Source organism: Caretta caretta, chromosome 2 (assembly GCF_965140235.1).
Source record: "Caretta caretta isolate rCarCar2 chromosome 2, rCarCar1.hap1, whole genome shotgun sequence".
In the NCBI taxonomy this organism is placed as follows: Eukaryota; Metazoa; Chordata; order Testudines; family Cheloniidae; genus Caretta; species Caretta caretta.
This window is the reverse complement of record NC_134207.1, coordinates 238749132-238755131: the sequence shown is the minus strand read 5'-3', so window position 1 is coordinate 238755131 and position 6000 is coordinate 238749132.

Here is a 6000-nt window from a genome sequence, read left to right as displayed (position 1 = left end):
GGGAAAGAAAGGAGCTATATCTCCATTTTAACAGATGGGGAACTGAAGCACAAAGATGAGGTGGCTTGCCCAGGATTGCACAGAATATACCCGGTAGAGCCAGGAACTGAAGACAGATCTCCCAAATCCTAGTCTAAAGCCTGAACCTTGACACCACCCTTTCTCTTGATTCTTCACATGCTCTAAAACTATAATATTCTAATTCTCTCTCCATCGCCTCTCATGTAGCAGCAATTTCTGGAAGGGGCTTGTGGTGCGGAGGTTATCTCCCAGCTCTGCTTCCCCCTTTTCTCATTGGCAGGAGCTGATTCAGCATTTGAGAAGTGGCCTTTCCCTATGAATGGGAGTTGGTTCACATGGTAGGAATTAACCTCTCTGTGCACAGGAGCTTGGCTGAGGGAGGGGAAGAGAACTGTTCGGGGATGAGGGGAGGTTGGTCACCTGCCATTGAAACCACAGAAGCGCCCACTCTTCCAAAGTCACTTAGGGACTGACATGTTTTCTAACCTCAGTGTTAATGGTGCTCAGGGTTGGTGGCAGAGCAGTCAAAGGAATATGGGAAGTAGGGCTGTGATGCCACTGGAAGCTAGCATCAAATTCTGGGTCACTTTCTACCGAAAGGCGTAAAGATCAGGTGGATTTGAGTTTGCATCTTCACTTTGTCTTCATTGGGTTTGAGGCCACGTCCTCCACTTTCTCCAAAGAGCTTCAAACCTCTCCCACTTGAAGGAGAAAGCAACCTGAACTCAGGGTTAAGCTTGTTGAATTTTATTACCTTTCTGTGGCTTGCTCCACAGAAGAGGAAAATACAGCCCATACCAATTACGTTCCACAGGAACATGGGATTCATCCTTCTTGTCCATTCTGCCACCAATGGCACACAACCCTTTATCTAATGCCTTTTTATGACCCATTTTAGTGTTGGTAACTTTAACACCATCAACTTAAAAGCAGTCTAGATCTAAGTAGCAAAAGGACTTTAATCACTTTCCTTAAAATAAAGTGAAGAGTGCTGACAATTTATGCTGTCAATGAAATTAGAAGGATAAGCCACTCCTCCTCCAAGCAAAATGATGAACACAGACAGCCTTGTGAAAAGAGAATATGTGAGTCTACATTATTAAAAGAGAGCTACTGTGTGACCTTTATCTGAGCACAGTCCATTTACAGCAAGGGGAGACAGGAAGCTCTTCTTATACATCTGTCGTTCCACAGATGCCAGCTCCAGTAGTGTCATCACTCTGTTGTCTGCTGAATTACCGATAATTTCATGTAATTGCTGTAACCAAGTTCCCTATTTGCTTTTGATGTAAAGTGTTTTTGGCACACAGCCCTGTTATAAAATAGAAGAGGGAGGCAGAAGAGAGGCTCATGTGCAAGTCCTATATATGCACTTCACAATCCATTCATGCTCTCACACTTTCACAAACAACAATAATAATTATATTCTGCATTTTATTTACTGTAAAAAAGATCTTTGCTACTGTAGGAAAATGGCAAAATTTATATTGACAAGCTGGCCATTCAATGTACCCATAGAAGGCACTGGTATAATAAAACAAACCGAATGCAGGCACTCATTACCTGGAATTGCATGGCTCATTATCACTGTGAAAAATTAATTTCATTTGCTTTTATCACATATCATCATGAGATTTGGGGACTGTCAGGACAGTTCCTTTAAGCAGTGCATACAGCATGCAGAAAAAGGCAATGGAATAAGGCCAGCACATTGTTAGTTGCATCCTAAGTAAACAAGGTTGATTTCAGTCGATACCAAGTGTCTATGACAAGATAAGAGGCCAGGCTTTTAAGAAGAATTAAAAACTTTTGAGTGCGCAAGAAAGCAAGGGACCAGGCATAGCAATGAAGATTCTATGCAAGGTTCCACCCGCAGCTGATTCACCCCATAATAATCACTATTATTTCAGCAGCTGGCTTCTGTGGAATGGAGACAGGCAATCATGTGGAGATGATTTTGTGATGAGAACTAGGATAAAACCTTATTTTTCACTCGTGCCCAACACTAGGATTTTAATTCCAGTGCCCATCCCAGTTACTCATGCAGTAATACATTATAGTTATTCTTTCATAAAGGAAAAAGGAATAGCAAATATTCCATAGGTGGCACTTTCAAAAGCACTCAGCACAGGCCTAACATTGCTCCCATCCTGACTTCAATGGGAATAGATTTAGGATAGCACTGAATGCTTTTGAAAAATCCCACACCAACCATACAATGTAGCTAAGTAAATGTTGCTGGACAAACCTTAACAATTAGTATTTCCTCACACTTTCCACACACAGAGGATTAATTGTGGCTTACAGTTGCCAGCCAAGCACTATAAACCCTGATTCAGGAAAGTATCTCTGTTCAGGGTAGCATTTACACAAATGCTTAACTATAGGCATGTGCTTAAGTAATGTTCTGAATAGGGATGAATTTAAGCATGTGCTTAAGTGATTTCCTCTACGGAGGCCATAATTTTGTATTAATGCTAGTTTTTGTATTTACATTTTCTCTTTTATTTAATCTGTGCAGTTTGACCTGTAAATTCCTTGCGCCATACTTTGGTTATTCAGCTCACACACTTTACAAACTTAAGATTTAAGTTCCTTTTGCCATGATTCTTCATCTTGCACTGGCAAAGCAGTGAGCTTCTTTGAACCAACAACTACACATGTACATTTATTTAGCTGCCCCCTCAGGAGTCTACCTTTAGGAATCTATTTTTATTTAAAACTTGGCCTAGGAGCTGAAACTGGGGAATCCAAAAACTAATACACCCAAAATTAGAGGCCAGTAATGAAACTCTGGACTTTGACATCTCTCCCTCATTTTCCCTATCTGTAACATGCAGATCGTAATAATTATTTACCACACATGGGTGCAGTGAACATGAATTAGTTAATAATTCCAGTGCCTCCCAGTTGTAACTTCATTGCTTTCAGTAATGAAACTGGTCCAAAATCACTGAAGTACTTTGAAGTTGGAAAGTGCAATACCAATGTATAGCATTAAAGTACGACAGCTTGGGTCAGCCTTCCATGAACCCAAGGAAAAATAATTTACTTTTGAGACAGTACATGACTAGATTAGTGCTATTCATAAAATTCTGATGGAATCATAGCATAAACAAACGTGTGAAACTGCCCAGCAGTGACCAAAGCACAACTCAGATTAATTATAGTCTCATATTTGTAGCAAACATCTATCGTTTTTTTCCACAGAAATAATAAAACTTTCAACACAACATGCTCATTTTATTCCTATTCACTTTTATGTTGGATATAAATTAATTTCATGGGGGGAAAAAGCTCAGGAACAACAAAGCAATTTGCTCATAAGAGCAAGGGTCTATGGCTATGTCTACACTTGCATCCATTACTGAGTAATGGATCATTTTCATGCTCCCCATATTCACACCCCAGGGTCCAGGCATAACGCTGTGTACATGCCTAAACCTGAATCCACACTGTCGCTCTAGGTACATGTTATTAGTGCGACTGTTTCAGGGGTGGTACCCAGGTTTCTGTGCATCACAGGGAGACATGCTATGAATCACTTTGTTGTGTGTTCTTCGTAGCATTCCCTGCGTTTACACTTTGCCAATGGCACTTCCTGATCATGTTGCCCCTCACTTCTATTCCCTACAGAACTGGATCAAAGTAAGAGATCAATTGGATGATCAGTTCTTGCTCCTTTTTGTGGGAGAAATATTTATGCAGTGGATGAGTCGCTCGGTGAGAGAATGGATGGAATTTGGGCAGAATTTGCTGTCATGTCTGAGATGACTGACCTTGACAGATGTGTAGAATGCCGGCATTGGCACAGTATGCTTTTTGGTTGACTGTCAGTTCTGGAGAACCAGCACAGTGTGGCACAATCACATTGTCTTGGAAACCTGGGATAGTGTCACGTTCCAGGGTGCAATCCACATCAGTGAGGGGTTGTGTCACCACCTGTCCTGTAACCTTGAGGGACTCACAGTGCTTTGTTATAGCTCCCAACATGGGCCACTTACAAATAGCCAAACAGCATGCAAACCACACCCTGAGCATATGTGTATAGCTGTAGCCCTGGTGCAGAAGTTCAGACCTCAGCAGCCCGCAGCAACACACCAGTCACACTCTGGCTTCCACTAGCCTTGGTTACTACTTACAGGTTGATCCCCAACAAACTTCCAGTCCCAAATTTTCCCAAAATGTGTGTTCTGCACTGTCCAGCCCTCTCCTGGACTTTTCAGATATTCAAGGTCCATTGCCCCTGTGAGGGGTCAATATCCAACAGTTTGCTACTTTAACTGGAGTTACCAAACAGTGGTAAACATAACACTGGGTTGGTTTAGATTAAAAATAAAACAAATGTGTTTAACTACAAAGAGACAGGTTTTAAATGACTATAAGTAAAAGGCATTAAAGTCAGAAATGGTTACAAGAAAAATAAAGATTAAATGCTTCCTAGTAGCTAAAACTTAACAAGCTAGATTTGGTTCAAGGTAAAATCCTTACCACAAGTTCCCAGCAACAGGACTGACCAAATTCAAATGGCTAGTTCCTTTGTCTTCTTAGGTAAAAGAGAGACACTGAGAGAGAGAGAGAATACCTGGGGTGTTTTAACCCCTTACTTTTATAGTGCAGCCATGCTTTGGAATGCATTTTCTTAAGGGTTACCCCTGGATAAAGTTCATTGCAGTTGTGAGGATGGAGACATGGAGTCTTGTGATGTAAGATGTTCCATGTTTGCTAAAATGCAGATTGATCTGTTCCTGCCCCCCCTTAATTCCCAAAGAATGGCCACCTGACAGGCGATTGCCAATCAACTTTGATGGCCCCTGCCTAGAGGCATCAGTGTGTCCTTTGTCTTTGAGAAACCAGTTTACCCACTCCCCAGACTTGTCCGGTAAACACACTGTAGTCAATTTCATCATATGTTCATAAGTCTTAATTCACATTTTGTACATACATTACACAAGAATATAGATCATCAGGGTGTTATTAGTTTTTAAATTATACCTCAAGGCATATTTTGCACAAAGATTATTATAATAATGTGTAGGGTGTGAATACAGAGGTGCTTTCAGTCACACATGGAGAGCAGCAGCTTCAGAACTGCCGCATGAGGAAATAGACTTGCATGGAGTTGTGTGAGGAGCTGGCACCAACTCTTCAGGACAAGAACACCCAGATAAGGAAAGCCACACCAGTTCAGACATGGGTTGCTATTGCCTTGTGGAACCTGGCTACCCCAGACAGCTATAGGTCCATTCCAAACAGTTTGGGGGTGAAAGTCCTCCGTTGGGGTCATGGTTGTGAAGCGATTAACTTTGTGGTTTACCCACAGGAGGTTGGCATAAGAAAGTTCAAGAACGTATGGCTGATTTTCAAAGGATGACATTTCCAAACTGTGCAAGAGCCACTGATGGCACCTGCATACTTATCCACAAGGGGCAACTGAGTAAGCGACCTGAAGAGGTTAGTATTCCATCATTCTGCAAGACTTAGTGGACCACAGAGGCAGATTCATGAATACTAACATGGGGAACACTGGAAAGATTCATGATGCCCAGGTGCTAAGGAGACTGAGATTGTACTGGAAGGTGGGAGAAGGAGCTTTATTTCCTAGAAACAATGTAGCTCTGTACCATGTACCTGTGCCAACTGTTATTTTAGGGAACTCCATTTATCTGCTCCTGCCTTGGCTCATGAACCTGTATCCTGACATCAACCGTGTTGCTGAAGACGGGCAAAATGGTCATGGAATGTGCATTCGGTTTACCGAAGGCTCCTTAACGCTACCTATGCACACCTCTGGATGCCAGTGTGGCAAACGCCATTCATATGATCATTGCCTGTTGCACCCTGCACATTTGTGAGGGTAGAGGTGAGAGTTTTGAGTGGGCTCAGGACAAGACTAGTTCACAAACTCTGTACAGGCAGATGGATCCCATGCACATGTATGCTGGGCCTGGGTCCCAGCAGGCAAGGGAAATTAGAGAT